The following is a 15,357-nucleotide window of genomic DNA, read 5'->3' on the forward strand; positions in this document are numbered from 1 at the left end:
GATCGATGTGACTGGTGGGTCGTGTGTTCTGAGAGTGAGAGGGATGTACCGGGACCAAGGTGCTGCCTGCTGAACTCCAAATCCCAGGTGCTGCCGAGCATGAAGACTTCCTTTCTCGGGTACCACAAGCAATATTTTTAACCCACCTTTTCCCTGGGCCCCAGTCCTGTTCCAGATGCTCATCAAATTGGGACCAGTGTTCTTAGAGAAGACAAGGCCCCCAACGTGACTTGACGTCCTTGAGAGGAGAATGTTTTCATGTCCCCTTTGATTCTCCTCCTCCCAGCTCTGTACCCACACAAAGCCATCCTTTGACATGCAGTGCCCGGCGGGAGGGCAGCCTTGTTGATCTGTTTACTTTTCCATGTGAGGGCACGTTGCTTTGCCTTATTTTGAAATCAATAAAAATGGAGAGAGAAGCCAGGCCTTAGGGACAGGAATCCTTTGCTGGATGTGCTGGTGAGCTGGGCATTTGCTCAAGGAAAGACTCAGTGATCAGAGCCTGGCAGAGTTGGGGAGACTGCTAACCCTCCTCGCATCGGTGGGTGAGAGGGCTGCTCACGAGGGGCTTCAGCGGGCAGCCTCTGCCAGCTCGGGCTGCTCAGATTCACCCCGTTGGTCCTCTGCTCCCGGGTCAGCAGGGCCCACGTTTTGCAGTCACTGGGGACCATTACTGCAGCACATTGAGCTCTGACTGGAGACAAAAGCCTGAGGTCTCCTGGTTCCCTAAGCAAGATCTTAGAGCCTCAGAGAACTCAGGCTCCGTGTTGGCAGGTGGGCACCAGCCTCCAATGACTGCACGCATACATCTCTTCCTGTCCTGTCCTCTGCACCTCCTTTTTCATCCCTCCCTTCCCATTCTTCCCCCCATCACCCATTCTTCTTTCTTCTTTACGACCACTGAAAAGGATATTACCCAATAGTGAGCCACGCAAATGATTTTTCAGAAAATTCATTCACACGTTTGCCTTCATTTTTTCTGATGACTTTTCCTATCTTCAGAATTTCCTTTTGGGTAAGGAACATATATTTTTACCAGAGGAAAACATTCTGAATCTTGAGTGTTCAGCCCAGGCTTACAACTGAGAATCATAAGACGAGACTCCCGAGGCCCACAGGCCACCTCCCAGGAGGCGGAGGGAGGCGGAGGTGCCCTGGCCTGAGCAGGACCGTGGGCCGTGGAGCTTTAGCCAGGACCTCAGGGCCGCCTCAGGTTAGCCCAGCTCCTTAGGGAGCAAGTTCAAGATGGAGGGGATGCAGCTGGGGTGTTGGCTGTGCTGTGTTCTTGCCGGGGTCCTCCCCAGCCGCCAGAGGAAGGACTATTCCTGGCTTTCCCCCTCCTTGTGTATCGTCCCAGGGGACGTAGAAGGCCAAGTGACTTTCCCTAAAGGTGGGGCCGAGAAGCACCTAGGACGGAGTCAGCTGAGGTGTTTGATTTCCAGGCCACTTCCATGGTCTACGGAACTGAATGAAGTTTGTGACAAAGGGCGTGGGTCTCCTAGGGCTGATTTGTGCGCATATTCACCTTCAAATACCAGACCCCTGACAAGTTCTAAAAGGAAACCCAGCGCTAAGTAGCACTGTCCTTTGAGTTGTTGTCGTCCTGGGTGTCCTTTGTGTTGTTGTCGCCCTGGGACGGCCATACTAAGTCATTAACACGCGCTCCATGAATGACTGATGTGTGGCAGCCAGTCCCCTGGGAAACAGCCACAGATCTTTTCTGCCAGTTGCCAGCCTCATTCAAGCATCCAGCAGGTTCCTCTTTCTTGCCTTGAAGAAGAATGGAAGGGTAGGAAAAAGCACAGTCCTTTGATTTCTGCCACGTCCCTCCGGGGAAACTGGAGAAAGGTGTCACTGAGGAAAGCGGAGTGGGAAGGACGATCCAAGACTCGAGTAGCGGGGAGTGGGGAAAGTTTGTGACTCCAGAATCGGTAGCTCGTCACGGTAACTTCCCGAGCTTCCTAAGCCTCCCGTGTGGCTGCAGAAGGTCAGAGTGGAGGGGTGAGCACTTCCATAGCGGCTCTGAGTTCCAGGCACCGTTCTAAGTACTTTGCACATATTGTCTCATTCAGTCCTCAGCTCCCCTGTGAGGCTGGTACAATTATACCCTCATTCCACAGGCAGGGAAACCAAGGTCATCTGAGAAAGAGCTGACACTGGAAGTCAGGTCATCTGGCGTGATGGTCCGTGTCTTAACCAGGATGTTGTGCCACTTGGGTGGGGTGGGGGGCGGTGTAAAGCGTGGGCAGTTCTGAGAATGACTGAGGCTGGAGGAATGTACCTTAAAAACTAAGGACAAATGGGCCGTTTCTTGCATACCTGGTTTATGGGCTGAGATTCGCACTAGCCACCAGTCAGTGACGTGTAGTTAGTTACATGTCAGGTGCGATGACCCCCAAAGGAAGGAAGTTTTATTCCTCTCTGGGTCTCCTGACGTCAAGCTCAGAATTGGGCGCCCAGGGGTCGGGAGGTGCTGGTGGCTGGGTGAGTCCGCAGGCTCCCCTCTGACCGTCATTGCGATTTACCTGGGAAGCAGGGTCTTCTCTGCCGTCCTCGTCCCCAGGAGGACAGTACACGTGTCGTAGGCTGGACCCCGCAGAAGCAGGCAGTTTGCTTGGGAAGAAGCACCTGTAGGGACTGGGGGAGAAGAGAACACGCTGAGCTCCTCGCCCTCCTGGCATCAAGCCTGAGCTGAATCAAGGAAGCCGGGCAGGCAGGCCTCCTGGGCCCAGAGCAGAGCGGGGAAGGAGTGGGGCACTGGGGGCCCCGTTAAATGGCCACGTCTCAGAAATCCTGTTCACCTGCTTAGGTTTGCAGAACAAGTTAGGAAGCGTATCCACCGGGGTCGGCCACTTCGTGAAGAACCAGACCGTAAACACTTCAGCGTTTGCAGACAGCACTGTCACAACCATTCAGTTCTCCCTTTGCAGTGAGACGGCAGCTGTAGGCCTCGGTCAGCGATGGGTGTATCTGTGTTCTAATGACGCTATTTACAATGACAGTCGGTGGGCCAAATGGCATTTTCAGACCCCTGATATAAACACACACACACCCCTTTCTCTCTCTCCTTCCCCATCTCCCCAGCCTGCACTGAGGTAGAAGGAGACGGAACAAGAGCTGGATTTTGAGGAACAAGGAGGACGTGTGTAGGTGAATGATGGTGGGTAGAAATGAAACACTCCAGAGGGAACGTGTGAGGAAGATTAGGAACCATCTTTATTGTTAATAAGGGGATAATAGATGGGGAGAAATGGGCTTAAATGTCAGGACTTTGGGAAACAGGCACCACAGGATCAGTCGTTTAGGAGTATCAGTATTAGGCCATTAAGGAGCTACAGTAACGGTCCCAGCAGGAGGACGGGCCACCACGCAGCGTCCCCACACAGCCCTGGTGCGTGTCTGCAGAAAGCTGCCTGCTGTCAGGGAGTCCATGCAAAGCTATTTATTCATAATACGCTTTGACTGTGTCCTTTTGTCAGCAAACTTACACCTTCCCACAAGCTGGTGATGAATTGCTCAGACAAAGCCTTTGCAGAAGGCTCCTCCACGCAAGGCAGGAGCCAAAAGCACAAGCAGCACATTTGGGGGTGGACTCCCCATCCCCAAGGAGCAGGCGTGGTCTGCCAGCAAGCAGACAGGTGCTGTGTGCAAACACACAAGCTCCTTGCAGGGAGTCTCAAGGACCCATCAGCTGTGCTCGGGGCATCAGAGCCATCTGCAGGCTCTTACCGAGGAAAGAGGCCCAGGTGAGGAGGCTCGCAGACCCAGCCCCGCCACACCCTGTCCGTGCTCTCCACCATGGAGGAGCCCCTCTGCTCTTTGGGGGTGAGGAAGGATCTTTGCCGCTGTGGTCTGCCTCGGAGCGCCGGCTGGTTCCCACGGCAGCAGACGAGTCCAGGACAGCTGCTTCCCCACCAAGGCAGGTAGCCTGCCACGTCCTGGGGGCCCTCTCCCGTCTTCTTCACTTCCACTGTTACTCGCTGGGTTTCGGTCCTGCTTTATCACCCAAGGAAATCTTCTCTGATTTTTCTTGGTTAGCAATTCCCTCGTGCCACTGTTTCGGTTTCTTTTGCTGAGATCTGCTTTGAACTGGATCTTCTGAGGGGTAGAGCAGAAAAGCGGACACACAATGGCAGCTCCTGACCCGGGGGGTGTGGACACCGATGGGAGTGGCGGCCACAGCACAGCGGAAACCAGGACGGCTGATGTTGTTGGTGCCCCGTGAATCCCCTCGCTGCCTCCACTTCTAGTGTGTGTCCCTGACGTCGCCCAGGCCTGGAGGCTTCTTGGCTCCCGTGCACAGCAAGTAGGAAGTTCCAGGGTGTTGACGCCATCCTGACGGGGTGTTTGTGCATAAATACCCCTGGTCCCTCAGGAGCAACAGCTTGCGAGCTTGTTTTATACCGTCTCCCAAAGGCCCCTCGAAGGCCTGAGCCCCAGCAGCCCTGTGCAGTACCTGCTTACGAATGGCTTTTGCATCAGCTGCCCTCCCTCCCTGCCCCATCCCCGCTCACCTGTGAATGTGTCCTGGGCTGTCCGTTTCCTGCTTGTACTCAAATCCTTATCTTAGGGTGTGTTTGTGAGGAGCAGCCTCCAGACACAGGCCAGAGGCAGGAAGGTGGGAACTTAGGCGACCCCCAGTTGGAAGGTCCTGCTTCTCAGTTTCCTGTCTTGATAAGTAAATGCCCTTGTGAACAGCTCTGAGGAAATGTGTTAGTAATAGAGCATCAGTGTTTGTAAGTGGCTTATTTCTTGTATAAATGAGAGCAGATTTGCGTTGTCCCCTGTGGCCATGCTATTTCCCCGTATGTATGGACTCACTTTCAGAAGCAAGGGAGGGGAGCACACACTCCCCCTCTGTTACCTGTGCTGCTGCCCACGGCCCAGGTGCAGATGTAAACACCACCCACCGGGCTGTCGCGCCATAGAAGTGCTTTGAGAATAAGTGGACCAGACTGGGCAGCTGCTGCTTGACTCCCTCCCGTTCCGGGGTGGGGGTGGGGTGGGGGGGTTGCCACTGAGGGTTTGCATGGGTGCATCTGCATCACGGTCCTGCCGCGCTGTCCGTCCTGCCTTCCAGGTGAGGCTTCGTTGCTGCCACTCTGGAAAGATGAGTAGCGGTGCTGGAGTCACAGTGGCTCCGACTTGAACTGGTTAAGAAGTTGGCACTTGGGACACACAGACAGAGTGTTTCGTTTATTGTCTGACATTCTTTGCAGCTGCTCAGGACAGGACGGGTCTGTAGCCAGAGGAAGCAGCCTGGTGCCTAAACCAGGTGTCCCTGCCTCCTTACCTGGAGGCAGAGGCTGATGGGAGGGGGCCTCTGGCGCCCCCTGTAGGGAGCTGGGGTGCCCCCGTCTCTGCCAGCCTCATCCCCATCTGGACCTCGTGGGCATTTCAGGGGCAGCCGGTGCTTCTCCAGTCGGCAGCCAGAAGATCCAGCCCTGAACCCCTCGCCCTGCCGGCTCTGCCCCGGAGCACTCCTGCTTGGGCCGTGGGCTGGAACAATCAGTTAGGTCTGTTTTTGCACAGGTTTGCTTGGGAGTCACAAGACTTACTCAGCTGATGAAAAGGCATTTTTGGATGGAGCGTCTAAGCCAATGTTGGCCAAACGTTTTCAGTCTGAAAGATGCTGGGAGCTGGGTACTGCTATTACGTTAAATAACGCTGCAGACAGAAACGCCGTTATTGGCAGAAGTAATTCCTTCTTTCCTCCCTCCCTTCCTGTCTTCCTTCCTTCCCTCATTCCTTTGCTCATTACTGATAGGCATTTGTGGTCTTTCCTGCTTCCCGGCACAGAACTTGGAATCTGCTATGTCATAGGAGAGCCCTTTGCCCCTCACTCGCAACAAGCCCCTTTCAGCCAGATCAGAGCTCAGGCTGATAAGGTGACGCTTGGACAGTCCCAGCTAGCCTCAGGGTAGGCTGGTCTCCGAAAGAGCACACCTTGCTTACAGGGTTGGCACTTTCAGCCCCACCCCTGACCTACCAGAGGGGAGAGGTGCTGCAGTGCGACCAACACCAGTAGTCAGTGATTTCAGTGGTGGTGCTTGTGTAATGAAGTCTCCCTGAAAATCCCTAAAGGGCAGAGTTTAGAGAGCCTCCAGGTTGGTGAACACGTCGGGGTGCCAGGAGGGTCGCACGCTGGAGAGAGGACAGAAGCCTGCCCACCCCAGCCTCCCCTTTCCTTACCTTAGTCATGTCTTCTATTAGGCCGTTCCTGAGTCGTATCCTTTATAACAAATCAGTAAGTGTAGGTAATGTGTTTTCTTGTTCTGTGAGTCATGCGTCATTCTAGTAATTTATTGAACCTGGAAAGGGGGTTGTGGGAGCCCCCTATTTATAGCCAGTCAAACAGAAGTGTGACGGGCTGCTGGACGGGCGGCAGCCTGTGGGGCCGAGCTTTTAGCTTGTGCAGCCTGACGCTCACTCCAGGTAGTGTCGGAAGTGAATGAACTGTGGGACCCCCACTTGGTGTCAGAGGGTCAGAGACATTCACTGAACATCTAGCGTTCTCTAGTGCTATTAAGATTGGGGATGAAAACATGGATAAAACCAAATTCCTACCTCTGTTTGGCCTTTGGCAACGATGAAAATGCTGATGGAGTCCACAAGGTGTGACTGTTTATGTCTTTGTCCAAGAAGGTACGTCTTGAAATAAATCAAAGTCTGGCTAGATTTCCAGCTGCAGAGGAGAAGCACGCTTTGGTCAAGGAGAGGATTTGACGAAAGCACAGAATGTCGTAGGGAAATGCCAGTGGTTCCTGGTGACACAGGTGGTGTCACTGACCTAAGCCCAGTGGGCCTGGAACCCACTACTGACTTCTCAGCCCCTAATTATACTTCTCAACCCTTGACTGATCTTAAATTACTTTTCAGGAGAAACAGGACAGCCGAGACTCCTCCTGGCCGGGAAGAGAAGACGCCGACATTTTGGAAGTTGGCTGCTTCCGCCCAAGAGTGCAGCCAGGTCTGTATAAACCTAACTTCTTCTTATAGTTGCTACTGTTTTGCTTTAAACCATGTGTTTTAACTTTCCTGGTTGTGATCTTGTGGAATGTTCTACTTTCTTATGCTTTCTTATACGCGTCTGCCTTTGTTCCCTTATCAATAGGACGTCACTAGAGTGGTCGTTACCCCTGTTCCCCAAGATTGAGGAATGAATAACAAAAAGGGGAGACTTGTAATCGCACAGCCCGCTCTATCCTGTTTCTAGCAAGACCCAGAACCCAAGTTTAAACCTTGGAGTGACCCTTGAGAACCCTTAATGGCCACCCCATAGAGCCCGGCCCGGAACCCTGGATCAGGAAGACAGATCTGAGCCTGGCCTCCTGTCTTCTTGCCAGTCGACTCACAGAGCTCCTCTTTTCTCAGAAGTCGGTGGTGTTGGCTTCTATGCGCGTTGGCAGCGAGCCCTTGCTCGGTAACCGGGGCCTCGTGAAGCAGGCGCTTACGTGCCAGACAGACCATTTGGACTTTATCCTGGGGGTGAGGGGACGAGTTAGCAGGGACAGTGGACACTACGCCAGGTGTCTTACCCTCGGTTCTCTCAACCTACCCTTTACCCCACCTGCTGCTGCAGCAGCTCACCTGTCACAGGTGTAGACAGCTGGCACACTGCCTTGCCTGTGTCACGTATATCTTTTCCTTCCCCTCACTGTTTCTCTGATACTATGAAATGTCTGTAGGAAGCCCCCGGAATGCCTGCATGTGGGACCTGAGAGGTGAGAGACTTCACAGCCTCATGGCCTTTGTCGGAGGGCAGACCGAGGCCTGCAGCTGAAAGGTCGCTCTGTCCTTTGGTTGGAATGATTTGAGGTCTATTCTAAACAGCTCCTCACGTGGTCCCAGCAGAACTGAGCATCTGTGGCCCACATCTGTGACCCATGTCCGCTCCCCCTCATGTCCTGTGTTTTTCTTCCTCGGGCCACACTCTTGTTCCCTTGGACCACATTCCATGACGTATTTATGTGTGCAAGCTGCTGCCTCATGCTCTGCTTTCTGGGGTAGGAGGCTACTGCAATAGTCCAGACAAGAGCTTGGGACTTGGTCAGCTTGGAGGAGAGGGGCCGGTGGTTGGGTTGTTCAGAGTCAGTGCTGAGGCAGACCAGTGTGCGCTGTGGTGACTCTGGGGGAGGCAAGCGGGCGAGGCTGCTTTCGCGTGGCTGGGGGTGGAGTGCATTCTCCCAGGCCTTGCAGCCCTGCTTTAATGGTCGGTCCTGTGCCCACGTGGAGAAGGAGCACACAGTCCCTGGTCTCGGGCCCACGGCCTTCAGGGACAGACCAAGGTACACAGACAACCTGAACAGGTGAGGCTTTATGGCAGGAGGTACAGAGGGTGGATCACATACCTTCACATGGGACCTCCACTTAGATATACCAGGCATTGTCTCTGAGCCCCTGTCACCTGCTACGATGGTCCTTCACATCTGGAGACCAACTGCTTTTCTGAGATGAACTCCTGGTAGCTCACAGGGTACTGGTGTCGCCCCTCCCCCACACAGCCATCTCTGGGCTCTGCCTGTGCTGGTCCTTCTGCTGGTATCACTTTTTCCCACTCTCTACCTATTAAAATTCTATTTCTCTTTTTAAGTTTGGCTCAGTTGCTGCCTCCTCCGTCAGAGAATACGACTTGTCCCCCTCATCTGCAGTCACTGAGTTGTAGAGCTTATCACACTGGGCCTGGTGTTAAGAGTTGGCTGCTTACGCATCTGTCTTCCCCACTAGGCTGTGGATTTGAGAGTCTAGTGGACCTCGGTCTCCTTGAGTCTCTTAGAGAAGGTTGGCACGGAGTGGGTGTGGAGGAAAGTGTACTGAATTGATTTTGATAACACAGCCTTGCTTAATTTGTCCATCTGTCCCTTTTTGGATAGTAAAGAGCAGAGGTTTGCAGAAAGAACCACAATAATAATGAACTAATCTCCAGTGGATACCGTAGTATATAAGTCATTTAAGGGGAAAGCGTGAAACAGGACACCTCACCTTCCACAGCCTCATCTCAGGACCAAGGTGATGGAATCTTTCTCTTCTACTTAAAGAGATGGTTTTAGGGATTTCCATCGGAGCGTGACTCACTCTCTGGCCACCTGCCACTGCAGAAGTCCCCACAGCCATCACTGCAGCAAGCAGTCAGCATCCAGAGCTCTGCTGAATCTCCTGGGCTTCATCAGCCATAAAAGGCACTCATGGTAACAGCCAGCACAGCTGAGCGGGGCTGTGAGCTCACTTCCTTGCACGCATTTCCTCACCAGGAAGGTGTTGGCATCCCCATTTTAAAACATAAGAACACCAAGACCCCGCGAGTAAAGTCACTGGTCTGGAGCCTGGACTGAACAGTCTGGGCTGTGTGTGGTCAGAGCTTGAGCTTGTAACTTCAGGGTTTCCACATTACATCTGGACCAGAGCCCCAAGTCCTCACCCGCGTCCAGACCTCACCCCATGGAAACCTCCAGGGGCTGGATGGGTACTTTCTCTGGAGGAGGCCATCCCACCATAGCCGGGGGCTCTTCAGGCCTTGCTTCGAAGTTCAGATATGTTAGGTTCATTCTGTTTCATTTTCCCCTGTCATTTATCAAAATATTTTTAACTGAAATGTCTTCTGCCCAGATCAAGGATTCAGGAAAGCCAGAAAACTCTTTTGTCCTTAAAAATATTCTTTGATGAGACAGTAAGTACATAGAGTGACTATTCTTAGTATAAAGGAACTGATATTCTCTTTAAAACTGATGGGGTGTTCCCCCAACAGGTCGTAATGGAACAATCCCACCTGTGTGGCATGTGGTTTATTGTGCGGCAGGGGTTGGCATCTAAGGATGCATGGAGGCCTGCTTTCTCACTCCCTTACTTTGGGGAGAAAGGAACTATGTGAGTGTCACTGAGAAATCCGTGAGCTTTCCGTTTGCAGTGCCATGTGGCCACAAACAGAGCCCTCGTCCCTTCCGGTCTGCTTATGAGCATTTTTCATTTGAAAAAAAATAGGCTTAGGACAAGAAAAAGCTAATGCCGTCTTCTGTGGCAAATTAATACATAAAGAGAAGGAAAATAAATTAGTCTTCACGTAAAGGGAAGCAGTGGCTACTTAGTATGAACTATCATTTATGAAATCGTAACAGAGAGGTAGATGCTCACGTGCACTGAGGTTTTAAAAGCTGTCTGATGGCTGCATTTTAAGTGGCACACATACACCTGTGGTTTGACCAGGGAGTGTGTGTCTGGAAACCACCTGAAATGCCCTCTTATTCCACCCAGGGCAGGGTGTCCAGTGTGTCACCCTTTGCGGACACGGTCCTTGGGACTGGGAGCTGCCCAGGCGACAGTGACCAGGTTTTACTCAGCACTGCGTTTCTCTGTACCTGGCACATACTAGAGGAAACATGCCTGGGCAGAATAAATACAGTATCATCATACTCTATTAAAGGAACAGATAAACTCACTGACTGAAGTACACTGCATTCAGAGGTCGCGGGGGCAGCCGTCAGCAACGCAGAGAGTTTGAAGTGTTTGGCTCTGACTTTTCCTGCGTGGCAAAACTCCAGGCATATCTAATAATAGCTGCCATATATTTATGTGCATACATAAAACCATTTAACTCTTTAAACTACCCTGGAAGGTACACAGTCTTATCACCAACTGTGAGATGAGGTGTCTGGGGCTCAGAAAAGCTAAGCCACTTATCCAAGGACACACAGCAATAGGTGACAAAATTAAAAGTTCAACTGGGCTGACCAATTTTGCTAAGCATAATACTCTCGAGAGCCATCCATGTTGTTGCAAATGGCACTGTTTCATTTTTTCTTATGGCAGAGTAACAGTCCGTTGTGTGTATATAACACCTCTTCTTTATCCAATCATCTATTGAAGGACACTGGTTGTTTCCATGTCTTGCCACCGAGAACAATGCTGAAGCCGACATCGGGGTACATATATATTTGCAGATAAATGTTTTCAGAGAGCACAAGGCAATATGCAGATGATGGATTATAGAAATGTACACTTGAAACCTGTGTAATTTTACTAACCAATGTCACCCCCAAAATTTAATAGTAATGAAAAAAAGTTCAACCTGCTTTGTCTCACCCCGAAACCGTCCCCGTTCCATCAGACGTCCTCCTAACAGTTCTTGGTGGAAAGATCAAGACTGAGACGCTAGGGAGCTGGTTCAGGGAGTAGGAGGTGGGCATCTGTATGGGGTCATTTTCACCCCAAATCCCAGACTAAATGGCGAGCGGATGACTTCTGGCGTTGTTTTCTGATCTAAAGAGTAATATTTGGTTGAATGGCCTTTTGGTTTTCCTGTGAAACATCTCTGCCTCCCCGCAGCTCCAGCTCGTTTCCTCTGCCGGGAACACTCTCCTCCACCACTAACCACGTCAGAGCTGCATGTACTAGTCGAGGTTTCTGGTACCCTCGTCCAGTGGGTACTATTCCGCGTCCATTCTCCCATAGCACGTCGCTTGCCGCTCCCGTGGGGCATAGCACAGGCTGCGTGTCCAGGCGTTTTCACACAGTAGACATTGTGCATGATGCTGAATGAGATGCGGCCGTGGAACAGAGGTTTGCGAGGCTGGAGCTTGGTGTCACCCAGTCGTGTGACTCAGCCCTGGCTGCTGAGAACTCAGGGGACAACTCTTTGGGTAGATGACACAAAATGTGGGGTGGCTTCAAGGGCTTGCACTATTTGTTGCAACTTTTAGTGTTGCAACTATTTGTTAGAAACTTTTATAGCCATTTAATTGAGTCATTTTATGCTTGTCAAATATAATAATAGTAGCAAATAATTGGGATTTGCATTGTGAATATATCTTTATTTTTTCTTTCATTTCTCTAATAATCAGTTGATACTGTATTTTATAAAAATAGTGGTTCGTGATGGATTGGAAGAAAGCAAACTGGCTTTTCCCCTCTGGTAGTTTGAGAGGTTGAGCTTCTGGGAAAGATTTTCCTCCCTTAGAGAAAGGAATACTTCTTCTTGTGGGTGTCATGTCTACACAGGATTCTGCATTCGTCCCGTGACCAAGAATTCAGCCCTGGTTGTGGGGTGCCAGAGCAGGAAGACGGGGCTGACACTGATGGGTAACAGCAGGCTACCACTGGATGCGTACCTACTGTGTGCTAGCACTTTCCTAATGACTTGCACACATTTTCTCGTACAATCCTCACAGTCACCCTACTGTGGTATTATTGCCTGCTGTGGACTGAATGTCTGTGTCCATGCAAATTTGTATGTTGGTATCCTAAGCCCCAGTGTGATGAGGTTGGGAGGTGGGCCTTGAGGAAGTGATGAGGTCATGAGGGTGGGGCCTCCATGAATGGGACGAGTGTCCATATAAAGGAGACCCCAGAGCTTGCTAGGCCCTCCCACTGTGTGAGGGCACAGTGACTTGTCCTGGGGATCAGAAAAGGCCTCGTATTTGGCTGGGGATCCAAAGGTGACTAAGAATTGGCAAGAAAAGTGGGAGGGGAGTTTTAGGCAGAAGTAAGAGTGACAAATGTGTGTTTGAGGACGGGAGTAAGAGGAAGACACACTTGTTCTGAGCCTGGAGGAGGGAGAGGAGAAGCGTGCTGCCAAATGAGGGAGCAGACACTTGAGGCTCATGTCAGGCTGGACCTCAAAGGCTGGGTGAGGAGCTCAGAGACTGTTGACAGGGATGAGACTCTAGCGAGCTGGTTCAGGAATTAGGAGGTTTTTAAGCACATCGCAAGTAACCTTAGATTAGTGCTTTTTTTTTTTTTTAAAGAGGACTTTATTGGGGAACAGTGTGTACTTCCAGGATTTTTTTTTTCAAGTCAAGTTGTTGTCCTTTCAGTCTTAGTTGTGGAGGGCGCAGCTCAGCTCCAGGTCCAGTTGCCGTTGCTAGTTGCAGGGGGTACAGCCCACCATCCCTTGCGGGAATCAAACCGGCAACCTTGTGGTTGAGAGGACACACTCCAACCAACTGAGCCATCCAGGAGCTCAGTGGCAGCTCAGCTCAAGGTGCCATGTTCAATCTTAGTTGCATGGGGCGCTGCCCACTATCCCTTGCGGGACTCGAGGAATTGAACCAGCAACCTTGTGGTTGAGAGCCCACTGGCCCATGTGGGAATTGAGCCTTTGGTGTTAGGAGCACAGAGCTCTAACCGCCTGACCAACTGGGCTGGCCCTACATTAGCACTCTTGAACCATCAAGGCAGCTGCCATGTGGGAATGGATTGGATGGGAGTAGATGTGGGGTGCAAGACTGGTCAGGGGAACAGTACGTCATTAAGCAAGGAAGGTTGATGAGTGGGACTCGGGTGGTGAGGCATGGAAGTAAATCTTAAACACCCTTCCTTGCAAAGCATGTTTTAGATACTTCAGCCATTAAATGTGGCCCTCAGACCTTTTATCCATCGCAGAGAGCAACACATAGGCTCTTCCTGTTTGTTAATTGTGGGCTGGTCTGACGTGTTGGCTGCACTCACAGCACAGAATAGCTGCGTGTGCTCACCATCACACATAGGTCCCTTTGCAGAATCCAGATGAGCAGCACAGTGAATGCCCACGTTGGGACCTGAGCACAAGAGTGTTGTACCAGGTGACCAGACAGGTGTGCAGCTCCTGCACAGTTGTGTTTAGGACAGTTTGGTCACAGCTCTGATCGATTGGATGTGGGGCCCTTGATGGGCGTGAACTTCCAGTGAAGGCATCAGTCCTGTGGGGAAATATGACCAGCGCCAGGACAGCTTCCCAGGAACGCCCCCATTGATTCACAGGATCCTTGACCAGCGATGGGCCAACCGTGTGCTAGATTCAGGAGGTACAGCCATGTCTTCAGGAAGGAGTTTGCAGCCCCGGGGGTCGGGCTTGTCTTCTAGCAGGAAAAAAACCAAACCCGGACTCCATCTCACCAGGTCCCTTCGCAATCACCGCCAACATATTTCTTACACCACCCATTCTCCCATTTAGCTGGCCTTTGATTCTGTCTAGGCAAACATCACCCAAGAGATCCATCCCAAGGGGCCAAAAAGAAAAGGCAAAGAAAGTCAATTTGTTTAAGGATTGCTGCCTCATCTCCTCCGAGGCCCTGGGTTATGTGGCTTAGTATTTATTTTCCACAGAAAGATTCCAAAGCAAAGCTTTTAAAAAAAGCTATGTCTCTTTTCATAATAAAATTCTTAGCATCAAAGGTGCTGCCCTTCGTTAATAATAGATGATGTTTATTAACATTCTGATGTAATGAAAAATGCAGTGTTTGGAAGGGGAGCATGTGTGCGGATAATTCGTCTCTGAGTCGCCAGCTGCCTTGCTGGCCCGAACCATATAAACGTGAGCTCAGAATCCCTCCTGTTGGTGACGTGGCCTTTGTGCTGCCTTCTATCCCGAGGCACCAAGATAAACACGGAGCTGCTTCTAGAGGAGACGTTTTGAAGGCAAGGATAGGTCTTCTAAGAAATCGTCTGTAAAGACCGCTGCCTTCGAGGCGCCTGGACGTGGCTCCATAGCGAAGCCACGGCTTATGGTTTTTTCCTCCTCTTGCTGAGCTAGCTCCTCTCATTCATTCTTTTCTGTTTTTTTATAAAATGCTCTCATTTTACAGAGGCCTCAGAGGACACAGCCAGAGCACGGAACTCCTTAAAATCCATTAAGGCTACCAGAAAGCCAGTTCCATGCTTTTGCAGAGGAGCGGGTAGAGGGAACTGAGGGCTGGTTCCAGAGACATGTCCTCCGGAGGTTCCATGTGCAGAACCAGCTCTTTTCTCCTTCCTGATTTCTGTGAGCTTCCCCTGACAAAGTCAGCCGTTCCGTGCATCAGATATGGCCCCAGCCCACTGCAGCTGTTTATCCTCACGTATATATGTGCATATGTGGAGGGGTGGGGTGGAAGGGAGAGATAGAGCCAGTGAAAAACAGTGATTTTCACAGTAATTGGCAATGATGACAATGTCGTTCTAATAATCGTAATAATAACAATGACAGTACTCGGAGTAGTGGTAACTGTAATGTATTGAGCACTTGCTACGCGCCAGACATTGAACTAAAGAGTTGATATTCATTATCTGCTTTAATCCTCGCAATTCCAGAAGAGAGATTCTATTAGTGACAACAGGACAGGTTATACAGAGGAACCAATGAGCCCTGAGATCTCAGCGGTTTGACAAAGGTCAGATTTGCTCCTCATTCAAATTCTAATCTGTTGTAGTTTCCTCGGTCATTCTGCAACAGGGACTTGGTGACCCCGGCTGTTCCCATCTTGCCACTCTCCATGTGGGTTCTAGGTTCTTCCATCTGTGTAGTTGGAAACAAAGTGGGGAGAACTGACATCTTTCATCGGTTTCAAGTCAGAATGGGTATGTTTTAATTCCCCTCACACACGATTGTCTGGAAACAGTCACATGGCC

General features: G+C 51.0%; 1 long non-coding RNA gene across 5 annotated transcripts in view; it reads left to right on the plus strand.

Moving 5' to 3' along the window:
- The window catches only part of LOC141567529 (uncharacterized), a 277,594-nt gene that overhangs the window by 162,195 nt on the left and 100,042 nt on the right, over positions 1–15,357 (plus strand). For all 5 annotated transcript variants that reach the window (XR_012490225.1, XR_012490229.1, XR_012490227.1 and 2 more), the window contains exon 2: positions 6,880–6,970. This is a non-coding gene — a long non-coding RNA (uncharacterized LOC141567529). The remainder of the gene's footprint in view (positions 1–6,879; positions 6,971–15,357) is intronic.

The sequence above is a fragment of the Rhinolophus sinicus genome, linkage group LG11 (genome assembly GCF_036562045.2).
Source record: "Rhinolophus sinicus isolate RSC01 linkage group LG11, ASM3656204v1, whole genome shotgun sequence".
NCBI lineage: Eukaryota > Metazoa > Chordata > Mammalia > Chiroptera > Rhinolophidae > Rhinolophus > Rhinolophus sinicus.